Source organism: Benincasa hispida, chromosome 1, assembly GCF_027475165.1.
Source record: "Benincasa hispida cultivar pf3 chromosome 1, pf3_genome.v1.1, whole genome shotgun sequence".
Classification (NCBI taxonomy): Eukaryota; Viridiplantae; Streptophyta; class Magnoliopsida; order Cucurbitales; family Cucurbitaceae; genus Benincasa; species Benincasa hispida.
The window spans coordinates 37622107-37641291 of NC_143478.1; positions in this window are offsets into that span (position 1 = coordinate 37622107).

Here is a 19185-nt window from a genome sequence, read left to right on the forward strand (position 1 = left end):
TAAACAGACAACCTAACTTTAGTGTGTTTGTTATGACAAAATGAGCCTTATAAAATGGATCTTCAGCTTAAAAGAAAGCCAAAAAACAAATAGACTTGTAAAATGGAATAAGACTTTGAAAAATGTAGGCAACATTTGTGAAGCTAGTTGTGCCACGTATCAGAGTTTGAAAAATGAACAGAACACTTTTCAGATCATTTTTTCTTCTTCATTCAGACTTATACACTCTCTCTAGGGTTCTGAGAATCTCCCTACTTCTTTCACTGGTTCTTGATTGTTTTGTGCAAATTGATGAGTAAAGATGAAGAAAATGAAACATGCAATACAAGAAAAGAAGAGAGGAGAAGGAGATCCACACGATGATTATAGTGGTTCAGTCATTAAGACTTACATCCACTTTCAAGGTAAGAGATACTTTTTTATTCAAGCTTTTCTGAAGTGTACTCCTTTTGTTTTATAGATCTACTCATGTATGAGCTCTCTATCTCTTGATTTCTTAAATTCAGTACATATATATAGAGAGAGTTAGTTAAAGACAGTAATCCTGAGAAGTTAGTTTATTTTGTTTCAGCTAACTTCTCTAACAAACATGTTATTACTTGTGTGAGGTGAGTTGGAAGAATGAGACTTAGCTGAAGCTTGATCTGTTAAGGTAATTTTTAGCTCACTTTCTTTTACAACTCTCCACCTTGAGCTAAAGAATTTCTCATACCTTAAATTTGTTTTGCAGCTTCAACCTTCAGTTGAATGGTCTAGTATTTTTAGTAGACCTAGACAATACTCGAGCTTAGAGTGAACCACTACCTTGGTTAGGCAGTTAGATAAGTTCTCTTCTGTTTTAATTTTTTCTATTTTATTTCTCATAAAATGCATTCGAATGTCCACATGCTTTGTTATGAAACCGAGGATTTTTAGTTAGGCAAATTGCACTTTGGTTATCACATTTTATGCTTACTATTTTCTGATTGAAACTAAAGTCTGATAGGAGTCCTTGTAGCCATTTAGCTTCTTTTACAGCCTCTGTTAATGCAATGAACTCTGCTTCTATGGTATATAAGGCTACTATAGACTGTAGCTTAGATTTCTAGCTCATAGTATTTCCTCCAAACTGAAAAACATACCATGTTATTGACCTTAGCTTATTTAACTCTCCAGCAAAATCTGAGTTAGAATAGCCTATTAGACTTAGGCTAGTTGTATCATGGTGTCTATATAAGAAGCCCTTCTTCTGAGTTCCCACTATGTATCTAAAAATCTACTTAATAGCCTCTCACTGTGTCTTCTCTGGATTTCCCATATACTTGCTCACTAAGCTGGAACAGTGAGCTAAATTAGGTCTAGTACATACGATTAGGTACATTAGGATACTTGTAGCATTAGAACAGAGGATTCTCTCAATTACTTTCTTCTGATTTTTAGTAGTGGTAGAATCTGGGGTTGAGAGCTTGAAATGTTGAACGATTAGAGTACACATAGCTTTAGCTTCTGCCATATTAAACCTCTTTGGAACTTTAGATGTATATTCAAATTGGCAAAGGAACAACTCTCATTTGCTTCTATTTCTATAGATCTCCATGCCTAGGATCTTCCTTGCAGCCTCTAGGTCTTTCATGTCAAACTCCTTGCTCATTTGAGCTTTAATTTCATCTAGTTCACCCATATTACTGCCTGCCAATAAGATATCATCAACATAAAGGAAAAGATATACTTCTTCCTTGTTTGCACATTCTCTTATGTAAACACAAAAATCATAACTACTCATTTTGAACTATAGACTTGAGATGAAATCATCATCGTTTATATCAGCATCATTAGACTACTTGAGTCCATAAAAGGGACATTTCAGTAAGTACACATGGTCTCCTGCTCCTTTTTTCTTATACCCCTCAGGTTGAGACATGTAGATAGTCTCTTCTAGCTTCCTATGTTGAAAAGCTGTAGTGATATCTAGTTACTCTAGCTCTAAATTTCTTCAAGCCACAATGGCTAAAAGTACTCTAATGGAAGTGTGCTTCACCAAAGGAGAAAAAGTATCATTATAATCTAGCCCTTCTTTTTTAGTGTACCCTCTAGCCACCAATCTAGCTTTGTACTGAACTCTACCTTTATCTACATTCCCAAGCTTCTTTTTGAAAATCCACTTACAGGTCACCACATTCTATTTAGAAGGTAGAGGAGTTAGGGTCCAGGTTTCATTTTTATACAGAGAGTTCATTTCACTGTTCATGCTCTTCACCCACTATTTCTTCCCTTCACTGTTGATAGCTTTTTCAAAGTTCCTCGATTCATCATCATTTAGGTCATCACAGAGGTTTACAAATGCTACATAGTCATCTTCTTTATATCTCTGGGATGACCTTCTTTCTCTTCTACTTCTATCTCTTCTTAGAGTGTAATCTGCTAGGTCCTGTGCTTGAGGTTCTTGAATTTCTATCTCTGTACCTGTCTTTTCTTCTTTAAGTTGATCAAGATGATCAATTTGAATAGGATTAGAAGGGGTCTGATGAGCATTGGAAAGTTCAACCTCATAATGGTCTTGAGCCACTGTTCCATCATCAGTTTCAGTTGTTTTTGGATCTTTAAAATCCATATAGAGAATTTCTTCTTTGAACACAACATCCCTACTGATTATATTTCGGTTAGATTTGAAATCCCACAACTTGAACCCTTTACTTCCTTCTGAATAGCCAATGAACATATACGTCACTGCCCTAGGTTGAACTCTTATTTCCTTGTCTGACATGATATAGCCCACAAAACCAAAAGGCTTTAAGAAAGAGAGGTTTGGAGGATACTTTTGTTAGGTTGATGCCCTAAAGTCTCGTGTCCTGTAGTTCGTAAACAGTTTATACGAATGCTTGTGTTGTATAACATATGATATTTTACTTCACATCTTGTTTTTGCTCAGTTGTATGTTTTATTTGCTTTACCACAAACCAATAAACATAAAATCCCTAGTTATCTGTATGTAACTTAAGCATGTATGTGGTGACATACAAGTAGATCATGTATTAAGTGATAACCAAAATTGTCTGTAGTATATGGATATATGAGGGAAACTTATCCTGGTAACGCTACGGATGCGGCCCGTTTTGTGGAATGGTCACAAATGTTGTGACTTGGTCTGATCTTGATTATTCGTGTAGGGGACATGCAAGCGGAGGCGTCCTATACAAAAAGTTTGTATAAGACCTGTCCACAAAGTGTTAATGTCTCGTTATATAATACCGTTCATGATAGAGATTTCACTCAACTAGGATGACCATAGGTAACATGACCTCAATCCTGAGTGAGTTGGGAACTTCTGCTATTGAGGGTGGTTCTTTGATTTGTATGGGTGCGAATAACCAGGTCGCCAATTCAAACCTACCATTTTGGGGATTTGTTTGATTTGGGAGCTGGGAACTCTGCTACACAAGATGGAATTCACTCCTTCCCCGACGTAGAGGCAAGTAGATAGATAGGTCCCTTAAGGGTTAATTCCAAGGCTTAACGATGTGGCGCCACACATCTTCTCTTAGCTCGAGAGGTGATCACACATAGTTGGACTATGTTGTATTATTCATTAGAGGAATTAATGGTACTTAAGGAGTGAGATGTAACTATAGGGGAAAAATGGTAAATTGACCCAGCTATACTTACGAGCATCTGTGAAGGGTCATCGTACTCATGATTCATTATATTCGATGGAAACAGAAATATATCTGTGGTAAGAAAAGTTCAGCTGTTGGTCTTTAGTGGAATGTCTGGTAGTTAACGGATGGTGGATCTCGTCGCTAAAGAGTTTAGTCAGCTATTCACGTACCATTGGAGTTTCGAGCAACAGGTCCATAAGGTCCCTTAGGTAGCTTGGATAAAGTCGAGAATCAGTTTTTAGGTCAATTTGAAATGTTCAAATTGACAAGTGGGACTTCAATTATATATGTTAATTATATATGATATAATTGACTAAATGTATTAGATACATTATATTGGAGAAAATTAGATATAAATATAATTTATATCAAGTGGAGGAGAAATTACTATATTAGTATATGATATCAAACTATAGGGTAAAAATATAATATGATTATATTGTTTTATTAACTAAATTGGTTAATTATGTGATAATTGGCCGAAATATTCTCCTCGATCGTGCGTTAGTGGGAAATTCAGTATTCGGTTAATGTAACTGAAGAATAAAATGAAAATTCATTTTGCAAGAGTTCGAAAAAATCACAATCGGTGTGAAAATGTCTTGATCTCTTAGCTGAGAGCCTGTACAATAGAGCTTCATCACTTAAACGATCGCACACCTGCATCTAAACGATTGCACACTTTTCTCTAAACGATCGCTTAGCTTCACTAAACGATCGCCTAGCGTGCCATGCTTTCTAAACGATCGTTTATCTATTACTAGACGATTGCTTAGTAAAACCTACACGATCGTGTAGCTTTCTCTAATTGATAAGCATCCCCACTATACGATAGCTTTCACTCCCACTTGCTTATCATTTACACGATTAGCCCGTTCCTCCGACCTCTACCAAATTCAACAAAAACCACGCTTTGAATTCTCACTCCTAGAATACCAAGGGCTCTAAGTGGTGGTTTCGTCCCCGCTTCTGCTTGCTCGTGCTTGTTCGTGTTGCTGACATTCATGTAGACGATCATGCTGCCGTACCCGACTGTTTTGCTGGACGATATAGTTCGTAGAGGGTAGTTTCCACTACGCTGAGTTCGATTTGAAGAGAGTCTTCAACTGGTATGTGAACTCAATCCCTTGCATTTTATTTATCAAAGCATGCCGTTAATTAATGTAAATTGCATAATTATTTGTAAGAATGCGTGTGTGGTATTTCGGTCACAATGAAATCGGAAAGATCCAAACGCGCTCATGGATGCTCTTCGTTAAGAGTTCTTTTAATTGGTATCAGAGCCAGGTTCTGATATTCCAATTTCATTGTTGCAACGAATTACATATACATTCTTGGTGAGTACATATCTGCTCTGTTTAATCGTTAAATTTTTGTGGATGTGCGGGTTAATGGATTTTTCTAGTATGTTAGCCTCAGTTTAATTTAATTCTTTTACATTTTCGGTTGATTGTAAAGGCCCCTGTGTTTTTGGGCATTATTAATCGTTATCGAGTTTGTAATTCAAAGTCAGTTTGAGTCTTGAGTCGTTCGTGAAGAAGATCGGAGCAAGGGTTGTTGTTCTTCGAGGAAGAAGACGATCAAGGGTTGATCAAGTCGTGTAGACGATGGGGTAAGCAATCGTTGAGTATTGGGTCGTGTAGTCGATGGGATGCTCGCGATCGTTTAACGCACACATGCACTAGACAATCGTTTAGCTCAGCAAGCTTTATCGCTTAGTAACTGACTAAACGATCGTTTAGCAACGCACAGTAAATCGTTTACCTTTCGCCACGTTAAGCGATCGCCTAGACGATCAGGCTTCGCAGCCTCTATCGTTTAAGTGATCGTTTAGTTTTAGCACCAGATGCATGGAAAATGAAGTGAATAAATATGCGTTTGTTCTCCATGCGTCGATGGTCATGCGTTAGACTAAGGGATATGCAATATGCATCTAAGAATCTATGCGATGACCATGTGTTCCTGCCACAAGTTTTCTTGCTCTCTCGCCAAGTATAACGAGATCGCAAGTTTCTCGGGGTGATCCGAGGTCGAACTCAAGGACTTGTAGATAAATGCTTAGAGTAATGTGTTTGCGGCGAAGAATAAAAGAATATTGAAGTTTAAAGGCTATGCACTACTTCTACTCCTAACTAAACAGACTAAGCAATGAAGGTATGACTATGATAGTTGATAAGGACATGGCAATTATTAACGCGCAATAAGATGCATGGGATAAACAGATAAAATAGCGAGGATGACTGCACTGCATCAATAAGCTTGATCGTAAGGGTAACCCTAGCCAGCACAAGTCATGCGATTATGTTATACATAATTGACTAAGACGCATGCGATGCATATGCGATAGTGTCAATAGGACTTATGTCTAAGTCTCTATTCTTGCTCATGCGATCTAACACATAAACAAGGTGACCACATACCACTGTATCCTACTTCTGGATGCATGCGATATGACCGCATACTATCATATCCTATCTATAGGGTGCATGCGCTATGTAATAGTAAATAGAACTTATGTCTAAGCTTATATTCTTGCTTATGCGATTCAATCTAACTCTCTCAAGTCTAGATTTGGTTTTTAGACTACTCTCTCAAGTATGTCCAAATGATGAATGATGCACTCATAAGACAAGGTAATCACATAAAGCATGGTTGACATAAGATTATTCCTATTTCTAGGAACACTGCTTACTTTTCTTAATGCGTTCCACTACTTACTCTCTCAGACAGTTAGTCGTCGCTGATAAGCTCATAGACAAGCGTTGCTACAGCTTCACATTAAGCAAAAAGGATTTCTCTCAATACTTGCACAATGTACACCTCTCGGTGGTTTGCTACATGCTTCATATATCTATGTCGCATGATTAAGTTTGTGATACTCTAGCAATCTTACTTAGTCGTTGCAATGAAAGTAAAGGATAATAAAGAAAAGGTAAATAAAGATGGAATCGAAGGAAATAGGGAAATGCATTGATCACAAAATATGTTAATGTCTTAAGCCACAATGTAACACAATACAGAGATAGAAGAGAGATGGAGGGCCAGATGTAAGCAATATATTGCTTCCATCAGATGTGTGTCAAGGCTGTCGGTGGTGCCATGGATGGGTGGTGGAGTAGTCTCTCTCGAGATCTATCTTCGGCGAAGCTCCAGTCGTCACTCAGAATGGTTGGAGGAATGAAGAACTCTCAAATAATGTCTTCTCCCGCTTCTGTCTATGATCACAAGGATCTACCCTAAGGGAGAAGGTCGGATGATTTGAAGTGTGGCTCTAAGGCTTCTATTTATAAAGCTTGATCGCTGATAGCATTAATGGTCCTTCTCTGAATTTCTACTGCTAACGGCGTGATGGACCTGCTCTGAATCTCTGCTACTAACGACGTGGTAGGTGAAATGTCAACATCACCTTTTGATACTCCCAAGGTATGCATTCATGCTTGGTTTCCGAAGTGCCATCGCCTTCCACCACCCTTGCGTTCTTCCCTCTATTATGGTTATTACTCTGTAGCCGCAACCTCTATGCGATAGACGAATGCGGTTAATGGCCGCAACATCCATGCATCAAACATATGCGATCGCCTCTGCGATGGTGAGATTCACCGCATGCAATCGATTGCTGCGATAGCTACAAAAATAGACATTTAGATGCAAAATAATGCATAATATTGGGTTAACCGAGATTTTCAATGCTGATCGACGCAATCTCACTTTTCTCATGAATTCTTAGTATAATCACCACATATTCTACTTATCAGCCTTCATAATTCTAAATAAAATGCCTATAATAACGTACATTTCTGCCCGTTATCAGCCTATCATCTAATGTGCGTTGATCGATCATCTACATTCGATGTTGACTAAACGATGGAGTTCTCCTGGTAGTTTAAGACCCAGTTCGCTTGTGAACCGGTTTGCTCAATGGAAAATGTAATAGATAGGGTTATTTCATTCCAATTTTTTGTAAAGGCTCATCCCGGTCTATTAATCTTTGGTTTATTACATGCGATGTAGGGTATTTATATATCATATGGTATGCACATATAGTAAATCCCACCTTAGGGTATGCATTGGTCATGTATCATCTCTTTATTGTAAATGTTATAATTTAGAGAAGCATGATTTAATTATGTAAGAACATGCTCATGCATCATATAATATAAGAATTATATTTATGCATGCATAAAAAACATTGACATGCATCATCTTTATATTATAAGTGTTGTAGTACAAGGGTGAATGGAAAACATGTTTGCTTGGTTATTATGCATATATAAAAGTTATGTATAGTAATGACCGGACATTGCATGAAGCATGACACATAGGTTACTTTATAAGCGTTATATACACCTAGTTGTGCGCGATGTTCTTTTAGTTATTTCTTTTTAAAAGATAAAGAGAAATTAGAACTAAAAGCAATAAGAAAGATATGCATGCTCACTTAAGTTTAATTCATGGTTTTAAAATGTTTAAAACTTGAATCACATAAACCCAAGATCACGATTCTAATATGATTAGCAACCCTAAGGCTTTAATCTTGTAGTCAGTCTAATAGGATTCAATTGACTAATAAAATGTTAAAGTGTAGCAAATCTATCTATAAGGGACCTTTTTGACTAAGGCGGGTTCTGTCTAGGCTGGGGTATTTAAGTTGACGAAAACGTAAGACTCCTACTTGGGAACTTACCTGGAAAGGTGAATTAGATAGATTTGATGTATGTATGCAAGTTAAGGAAAGTCCATTAAAGTGTTTAAATGTCACTACTTGAACTTTTTCATATTTCATAGACAAAAGTTGTTTATGAGCGGACTTCAAAAGATGTCTTAGACTAAAATCAGTAGTAGGATTGTGTAAGTTAATGAATCCCTAGGTAGAATATTCAGTGGGAGGTACTTGGGGCATAAGATGCTTTACTTAAACTTTTAACGTTTCTCCTTCTCCACACCATGAGATCTACCTTTGGCGTGTCCCCCTAACGGATGGTGTTTGGGTAGGTCAATATTAAGGTGGATGGAGAGAGTGTTCATGTCCTTGGATTGAATAAAGTTACTGTACATCACCTCGAGGCACCCTGGGAGTGTCCCTCTATAGGATGGCAGTTTTGCGCGTTTTTTTATTTGATCTCCTGTAGAGGATAAGGTAACTTAATCTCTTGTCCTACTCTTCTTCTTCTCTAAGGTTGGCTCATTAGGGCGGGACTCTGGCACCGAAATCGAGGGGCCACACTTACGCAAAATTGTTAAAGGTTAACATTTCTGGACCGAATAAATGGTGGATGTTAGGTTCAGTCCCAAGAGTTGGTTCTGCCTAATGGTTGAGAATGTCTCATCCCAACGAAAGGGCATCTGATCACCCCATCGGTGATGTTTGTCCTGCCTCACTGGGGCATCATTGCAAAATAGAAGTCTTTCACTTAGGGTACTTAAAATGGTTCTGCAAAATTAATTGGTTAAACGTGGTTTAGCAAAATCTGATAAAGTTTTGTTCGTATTTTCAGCAACATTTTTTTCAAAACGGCCACATCCACGTTAGCTTTTCTTAGCACTGAAAAATTAACTGGCGATAACTTTTCGACAAGAAAACACATGATCACAACGATTCTTATCATCAAGGATCTCATGTTCGCCCTTATGGAGGTTTGTCCACCTATTCCAGCTCCCAATGCCGCTCGAAATGTTCGGGAGGCATACGAGCGATGGACACGAGCGAATGAGAAGACCCGAGCCTACATCTTGGCAAGTCTTTCTGAAGTCTTGGCCAAGAAACATGAGCCTGTGGTCTCAGTGCGTGAGATCATAGAGTCCCTGCAGGGATGTTTGGAAAACCGTCTGAACAACTTATGCATGAGGCTCTTAAGTACATATTCAACTCCAAAATGGAAGAAGGCACCTTTATTTGTAAACATGAGCTTAACATGATGGTCCACTTCAATGTGGCAGAGTTGAATGGGTCTACCATCGATGAGGGCAGCCAGGTTAGCATAATTCTGCATTCTTTGCCGGAGAGCTTCCTGCACTTTGTTAGTAATGTGATTCTTAACAAAGTGAAATATAACCTTACAACTTTCTTCAATGAGTTGCAGAACTACCAATCTTTACTGAAAAGTAAGAAGAGGAAGAAGGGTGAGGAAAATGTTGCTTCATCCTCAAGGACGTTCCATAGAGGTTTGACCTCAGGAACGAAGTCTATACACGAAGTCTATACCTTCTACTTCTAACTCTACAAAAAGGAAGAAGAAGAAAGTTGGTAAGGGAAAAGGGAAGGCGCCTGCTAACCCGCCGTCTGTTGCCCCAAGAAGGCATCCACCATCGGTTGAAAAGGGAAAATGTTTCCACTACAACCAAGATGGACACTAGAAGAGCAACTGTCCTCGCTGCTGAAGGAAAGGAAGATTGCCATGGATAAGGCTAAGGTAGATAAAGGTAAATATGATTTACGTGTACTTGAAACTTGTTTAGTGGAGAATGATGATTTTTCTTGGATAATTGATTCGGGCGCTACCAATCATGTTTGTTCTTCTTTTCAGAAGATTAGATCCTGAAGACAGTTGAAGGCTGGTGAGATGACGATGCGAGTAGGCACTGAACACGTTGTCTCAGCTGTGGTAGTGGGAGGGCTCCAGTTAGCTTTACAGAATAGGTTTCTAGTTTTTAATGATGTATATATTGTTCCCAAACTTAAGAGGAACCTCATTTCTGTAAAGTATTTATTACAATGTAAATACACTATTTCTTTCAAAGTGGATAAAGCGTTTATTCATAAAGATGGTGTTACTATTTGTACAGCCTATTTGGAAAGTAATTTATATGTGCTAAGGCCATTAGCCATTAATTCCCTCCATAACAAAGAATTGTTTAAAACTGTCATAACTCAAACAAAACGTCGACGTATTTCTCCAAAAGAAAATGCCCATCTTTGGCATCTTTGTTTACGGAACATCAATCTTAATAGAATTGAGAGATTGATGAAGAATGGACTTCTAAGTGAGTTAAAAGAAAATTCTTTACCGATGTGCAAATCTTGCCTTGAAGGTAAAATGACTAAATGACCTTTTACTAGAAAAGGTTATACAGCCAAAAAGCCTCTTGAGTTAGTACATTCTGACCTTTGTGGTCCTATGAATTTGCGAGCCCGAGGTGGCTAATAGTATTTTATCAATTTTACTAATGATTACTCTAGGTATGGATATGTTTATCTTATGAAACAAAAGTCTGAATCCTTTGAAAAGTTCAAAGAGTTCAAGGCTGAAGTTGAAAATTCATTAGATAGACGGATTAAAACACTTCGATCGAATCGAGGTAGAGAGTTTTTGGACTCAGGATTCCAAGACTATTTGATAGAACATGGAATCGTTTCCCAACTCTAGCGTCGGGTACACCTCAGCAAATGGTGTAGCGAAGAGGAGAAATAGAACCTTGTTGGACATGGTTCGTTTGATGATGAGTTACGCTTTCTTACCAAACTTGTTTTGGGGTTTCGCAGTGGAGACTACGGTATACATACTTAACTGTGTTCCCTCCAAGAGTGTTACGAGAACACCTCTGGAGTTGTGGAACGGGCGTAAAGATAGTTTACGTCACTTTCGCATTTGGGGTTGTCCTGCACATGTGCTTGAGGCAAATCCCAAGAAGTTGGAACCATGGTCGAGGTTATGCCTCTTTGTAGGCTACCTCAAAGGTACACGAGGGGGTTATTTTTATGATCCATCAGAAAATAAGGTGTCTGTTTCAACGAACGCTACTTTCCTAGAGGAGGATCATATAATGGAGCACAGTCCATGAAGTAAAGTTGTGTTGCGTGAGCTTTCCAATGAAACTACTGAAACTTTAACAAGAGTTGTTGAAGAGACTACTATATCAGCAAGAGTTGTTGATGGAAGTTTATCTAGTAGATCAGTTCTACCTCAAGAGTTGAGGGAACCTCGACGTAGTGGGAGGGTTGCGAACCCGCCCGTTCGCTATCTAGGATTCACGAAAATCCTTGCTATGATAGCAGATGGCGACGTTGAGGATCCGTTGTCTTATCAGAAGGCAATGAAGGATGTTAATCGGGATGAATGGGTAAAACCCATGGATCTCAAGATGGAGTCGATGTACTTCAACTCAATATGGGATATTGTAGATCACCTTGATGGGGTAAGACCTATATGTTGTAAATGGATCTACAAGCACAAACAGGGTGCAGATGGGAAGGTGTAAACCTTCAAGGCTCGACTTGTGGCAAAGGGTTATACCCAAGTAGAGGGAGTCGACTATAAGGAGACTTTCTCGCCTGTTGCCATGTTAAAGTCGATCTGCATCCTTCTGTCCATTGTAGCTTATTATAATTATGAGATCTGGCAAATGGACGTCAAGATGGCCTTTCTGAATGGCAATCTTGAGGAGACCATTTATATGGTGCAATCCGAGGGATTCATAGCCCAAGGTCAAGAGCAAAAGTATTTGCAAGCTGAATCGGTCCATTTACGGGCTGAAACAGGCGTCTCGATCTTGGAACATACGGTTTGATACTGCGATCAAATTGTATGGCTTTGACCAAAACGTTGATGAATCTTGTGTCTACAAGAAGATCATCAACTCTTAAGTAGTCTTCTTAGTGTTGTATATAGACGATATACTACTCATTGGGAATGATGTAGGTCTACTGACTGCATGTAAGAACTGGCTAGCGACCCAATTCCAAATGAAAGATTTAGGAGAGACTCGGTTTGTTCTAGGTATACAGATCTTTCGAGATCGTGAGAACAAAGTGTTAGCACTGCCTCAGGTATCGTACATTGGCAAGATGTTGCTCAAGTACTCGATGCAAGAGTCCAAGAGGGGCCTACTGCTGTTCAGGCATAGAGTTACTTTGTCTAAGGACATGTGTCCTAAGACGCCTCAAGAGGTTGACGAGATGAGACGGGTCCCATATGCGTCTGTCGTTAGCAGTTTGATGTACGGGATGCCCTGTACTCATCTAGACATCTGCTACAATGTGGGCATAGTCAGTAGGTATCAGTCTAACCCAGGCCAGGGTCATTGGATTGGAGTGAAGAATATCCTCAAGTATCTTCGGAGAACGAGGGACTACATGCTCATGTATGGATCTAGGGATTTAATCCTTATTGGATACACGAATTCTGACTGTTAAGAACTCTCGCAAGTCCATGTCAGGACCAGTCTTTACTCTCAACGGAGGAGCTATAGTGTGGCAAAACACTAAGCAGGGGTGCATCACCGACTCCACTATGGAGGCGGAGTATGTAGCGGCTTGTGAAATATCTAAGGAGGCCGTCTGGCTCAAGAAGTTCTTGATAGAACTGGAAGTTGTTCCAGATATGTCTAGACCCATTACCCTCTATTGTGATAATAGTGGGGCAATAGCAAACTCCAAGGAGCCTAGGAGTCACAGGCGCGACAAACACATAGAGTCAAAGTATCATCTTCCGCGAGATAGTGCATCGAGGGGACGTGATCGTCACGAAGATCGCTTCGGAGCATAATGTTACTGACCCATTTACGAAGGCTCTCATGGCTACAGTGTTTGAGGGTCACCTTCAGAGCATGGGTCCACAGGATCGCTCGTGGCTGGACTAGGGCAAGTGGGAGATTTTCTTATACTGGGCTTTTATTCCCTAGTTTATTATTTTGTACTAGTTTCATGTACACCCCACTTCGCATTAGGATAAGTGGGAGATTGTTGGGGTTGATGCCCTAAAGTCTCATGTCCTGTAGTTTGTAAACAATTTGTACGAACGCTTGTGTTGTATATGTTGGGATTGGTGTCCTAATCTAATTCTCAATTTCTCCCGGAGTCTCGTTTGTAATGTTTTTGTAAAGATACACATTGTTCAATGAATAAAATAAGTGTTATTTAATTCTGGCATTTACTCATATCCAATAAACAAAACTCCTTGGTTATCTTATGTGAACTTAAGCTTGTATATGTGATATATAAGTAGATCATGTTTTAAGTGATAACCTAAATAGATCTATAGTATAAGGATTAAGGTGGGATACTTGATCCTGGTGACACTACAGATACGACCCGCTTTGTAGAGGTTTGCAAGTGTTGTAAACTACTACAGATGGTAGATCCTAACCATTCATGTGGAGACGTGGTGCGGGGGTGTCCTATACAAAAAGTTTGTATACGACTTGGACCACGAGATGACTAGACTCTGTATATAATGTCGTTGATACTAGAGACTTACATCTCACCTAAACGACCATAGGTGACACGACCTCAATCCTGAGTGTTTTAGAAACTCCTGCCTTTGAGTGTGGTCCTTTAATTAGTATGGGTGAGAGTGGCTAGATTGCCAACTCAACATGCCTACCTTTTTAGGGACTTGTCTGATCTAGGAGCTGGGAACTCAATCCATAAGATGGAATTCACTTCTTTCCTGAAGCAGGGATAAGTAGAGAGATTGCTCCCTTAAGGGCTGATTCTGGGGCTTGAACATAGTGGCCACAACTTCTCTTTGGAAGAGAAGACTCGGTCATAGTAGGACTATGACTTATATTCATTAGAGGGATCAGTGGTACTTAAGGAGACAGATGTAACTACAGGGGCATAATAGTTATTGGCCCAGCTGTACTTATGAGCGATCTGTGAAGGGTTGTCACACTGCTCATTGGTTAAGATGAACACATAATATATCTGTAGTAAGGAGAGTTCAGCTGTCGATCTTTAGTGGAGTGTCTGGCAGTTAACGAACGGTGGATCCCGTGACTAAAGAGTTTAGTCAGTTATTCACGTACCGTTGGAGCTTCGAGCTACAGGTCCATGAGGTCCCCTTGGTAGCTCAATGGATTTAGTTGAGGATCAGTTCTTGGTGTTGATTTGAAATGTTCAAATTGACAAGAGGTATTTTGATTATATATGATATAATCGGTTTGATGTATTAGATACATCTAGTGGAGGATTGATGTAAATGAGATTTACATTAAGTACCATGGAATAGAAAAAGAACTATGGTTTATATGTTTCATGAGATGAAATATTAAAACTATAGGTTTTAAATATGGTATGATAAGTTGGTTATCATTTATGTTTATAATAATATTAATTATTGGATAATTAATTCTTTTTATTTTAAATAACCAAAGTAGTGGGTGGTTATTGAATCATGGTAACCGTGAGTTGAAAAGGAAAATGGTTTTCCAATTTTGAAAAGAAGTTTTACAAAATGATTGAAAAAGTTTTGAGTTTTCTTTCTCGCGCAAAAGAACTCACATAGTCGTCAAGTAAATTCGGATTTACTAAACGACGGCTGAACGAGCTAAACGACCGTGCAGAGTAGACCTAAACGATTATGTTGTATTAAACAATCACATAGTTTTGTTAGACGATCGTTGGCCGAAGGTAAACGATTGTGTAGTGTCTGTAGGCGATAGACCGAGCTAAACGATGAGCTAAACGATCGCATAGCTTTTGCTAGACGATCGCTTAACTTAATCTAAACGATTGGGCATCGACCTATATGATAGGTCTTCGCCATCTCCCGTTTGCCTAGTCGTGTACGCGATCAATGTTTCCTCCTTTGTCGCCTCATATCAAGTCTGAACAGAGCCTACTCTCTGGATTCTCACACCAAGAATACCAAGGTCGCCTTGTTGGTGGTGTCAGACTCAACTCGACACCGTCGAGGTTTTCTGGAGACCGTTCGTGGTGCTATGGAGGTCGTTCGTGTTGCAGAGGAGTTTGTGGCCGAGGCGATCATTGAGGACGAGCACGAAGTGTTCATGCTATGTTGCGGTCATGTAGATCGAGCATTCGTGGTCGCTGTTGTTCGAGCGGTCGCACAACGGAGCGTGGAGAAGCTTCTTCGATTGTTCGTACAGTTTGCTCTTTGTGCATTTGTATTTTTCATGCTGTAATTCTGTAAGAATTGTATAACCATTTGTTTGAAGTTGACTGTAAATGTTATGTTCATTTATGATTGTGATTTGGAATAATCTTGTTCCGCTGCTCATGGAAATCTCAGTTCCGATTTCCTTCAGTATAATATATGATATTTTACTTCACATCTTGTTTTTTTCTCAGTTGTATGTTTTATTTACTTTACCACAAACCAATAAACATAAAATCCCTAGTTATCTGTATGTAACTTAAGCATGTATGTGGTGATATACAAGTAGATCGTATCTTAAGTGATAACCAAAATGGTCTGTAGTATATGGGTATAGGAGGGAAACTTTATCCTGGTAACGCTACGAATGCGACCCGCTTTGCGGAATGGTCACAAGTATTGTAACTTGTCACAGATGGTCTGATCCTGATCATTCGTGTAAGGGACATGTGAGCGGGGGCATCTTATATAAAGAGTTTGTATAAGACCTAACCACGAAGTGTTAATGGCTCGTTATATAACACCGTTCATGACAAAGACTTCACTTTACTAGGATGACAATATATAACACGACCTCAATCCTGAGTGAGTTGGGAACTCCTGCCATTGAGGGCGGTGCTTCAATTTGTATGGGTGCGAGTGGCCAGGTCGCCGATTCAAACCTACAATTTTGGAGATTCGTCTGATTTGAGAGCTGGGAACTTAGCTACACAAGATGGAATTCACTCCTTCCCCGAGGCAAGGGCAAGTAGATAGATAGCTCCCTTAAGGGCTGATTCCAGGGCTTGAACGATGTGGTGCTCAACACTTTCTCTTGGCCCGAGAAGTGTTCACACATAGTTGGACTATGTTGTATTGTTCAGTAGAGGAATCAGTGGTACTTAAGGAGTGAGATGTAACTATAGGGGAAAAATGGTAAATTGGCCCAGCTGTAATTATGAGCATCTGTGAATGGTCATCGTACTCATGATTGGTTATATCCGATGGACACCGAAATATATCTTTGGTATGAAGAGTTCAACTGTTGGTCTTTAGTTGAATGCCTGGCAGTTAACGGATGGTGGATCTCGTGGCTAAAGAATTTAGTCAGTTATTCACGTATTGTTGGAGCTTCGAACCACAGGTCCATAAGGTCCCGTAGGTAGCTTGGATAAAGTCGGGAATTAGTTTTTTGGGTGAATTTGAAATGTTCAAATTGACAAGAGGGACTTTGATTATATATGATATAATTGATCTAGTTAACTATATATAATATAATTGACTAAATGTATGAGATACATTATATTGGAGAAAATTAGATATAAATATGATTTATATCAAGTGGAAGAGAAATTACTATAGTAGAATATGATATCAAACTATAGGAATATAATATGATTATATTTTTTATTAATTAAATTGGTTAATTATGTGATAATTGGCTGAAATAATCTCCTCGGTCGTTTGTTAGTGGGAAATTCAGTAACGGTTATTGTAACTGAAGAATAAAATGAAAATTTGTTTCATTTTGCAAGAGTTCAAAGAAATCGAAATCAGTGTGAGAACTTCTTGATCGCTTAGCTGAGAGCCTATACGATAGAGCTTCATCACTTAAACGATCACACACCCACGTCTAAACGATCACACGTTTTTCTCTAAACGATCACATGCTTTTCTCTAAACGATCGCTTAGCTTCACTAAACGATCGCCTAGCGTGCTGTGTTTTCTAAACGATCGTTTACCTATTACTAAACGATCACTTAGTAAAACCTACACGATCGTGTAGCTTTCTCTAAACGATAAGCATCCCCATTATACGATGGCTTTCTCTTCCACTTGCTTATCATCTACACGATCAACCCGTTCCTCCGACCTCTACCAAATTCAAGAAAGACTACGCTTTGGATGCTCACTCCGAGAATACCAAGGGCTCTAAGTGGTGGTGTCATCGCCTCTCGTGCTTGCTTGTGCTTGTTCGTGTTGCTGTCGTTCATGTAGACTATCGTGCTGCCGTAGCTGACTGTTTTGTTGGGCGATATAGTTTGTAGAGGGTAGTTTCTGCTGCGTTGAGTTTGGATTGAAGAGAGTCTTCAATTGGTATGTGAACTCAATCCCTTATATTTTATTTATCAAAGCATGTCATTAATTAATGTAAATTGCATAATTATTGTTAGAATGTGTGTGTGGTCTTTCGGTCACAATGAAATCAAAAAGATCCGAAAACGCTCATGGATGCTCTTCGTTAAGAGTTCCTTCAGCCCTGACCAAACTTCCTCAGGTATTTTAAAATCAATAATTGTACAAGGACTTCTATTGATTGTAAAATAGGCTATAGCTACTGCCTTTGCCCCAAAGAATTCTACCACTTTAGCTTCTGAAATCATACACTTGACCCTCTTTAGGATAGTTATGTTCATCCTTTCAGCCATTTTGCTGTGGGGTGTAAGCTACTATTTTATGTCTGGTTATTCCATTCTTAGCATAAAAACTATTAAAGTAATTGCCTAAGAATTCTAATCAACTGTCTGTCCTCGGGTGTTTTACTTTCTTATTAGATTGATTCTCAATAATAGATTTCCAACTTTTAAATTTGTCAAAAGTTTGGTCTTTAGATTTTAACAAAAACACTAAAACTTTTCTTGAGAAATCATTTATTAAGGAAAGAAAATACCTTAAGCCACTCCATGAGGGAGTCCTTGTAGGTTCCCACAAATCAACATGTATATAGCTAAGTACTTCTATAGTAGAGTGAGTTCCCTTCACAAATTTCTACCTTTTGACTTTCCAGATACACAGTGTTCACAGAAATTCAGCCTCTTAATGCCTCCCAAACTTAATCAGCCCCTATCTTTGTAGTTCTAGTATGCCTTTCTCACTTATGTGTAAAAGTCTTCTATGCCACAAGTCAATCTCATCCACTTTATCCTTCTAAACAACACAAGACTGAGCTAGCTATGTAACATTCTTCACAAAATAAATCCCATTAGACTTTATTCCAGCAAAGACAATCCTCCCTTTCTTCATGATCTCTAGGCTTCCATTCTTCCCAACAAAAGAACAACCCTGATCATCAAGCATTTCCATAAATATCAAATTCCTTCGCAGGTGTGGAACATGTCTTACTTCTTTTGGAAGTATGTCCCTATTATCTTAGAGTTTGAGTACCACTGAGCCTATTCCAATCACTTTAGAACTATGATGGTCTTCCATGAATACAAAGCCTTCATTTCATGATTTGTAGGAAATAAACCATATCTTTAATGATGTCATATGACAAGTGCAACTTGGATCTAGCACCCAATCCTCTTTTGCTTCATGGTCTTTTGCTTTTTCCTCAGTGATAACTAGGACTTCTGTAAAGCTAAGTTCATCCTCCCAATAGAGACACCTCCTCTTCCATGTTCCTTAGGCTTCTTAAAGTCTTTCTTATGGGTATTCTTCTTTCTCTCAGGGCAGTTTCTCTTTAAATGTCCCTCTTTATAATAGAAGAAGCATTATAACATTGATTTGTTCTTCTGAGATCTATGACCTTTCTGAAATCCTCATTTTCCTTTCTTTGAAAAAAAATTCCTCTTTGTAAACAAAGACTCAACATCTTTATTGCCCTTTGAATCAGCCTTCAGCTCAAATTCTTTACTTTTCAAAGCTGATATCACATTGTCAACTAGAATTGAGTCCCTGCCATACTTCAAAGTTGTCTTCACATCTTTGTAGCTCTCATCGAGAGAGTTTATCA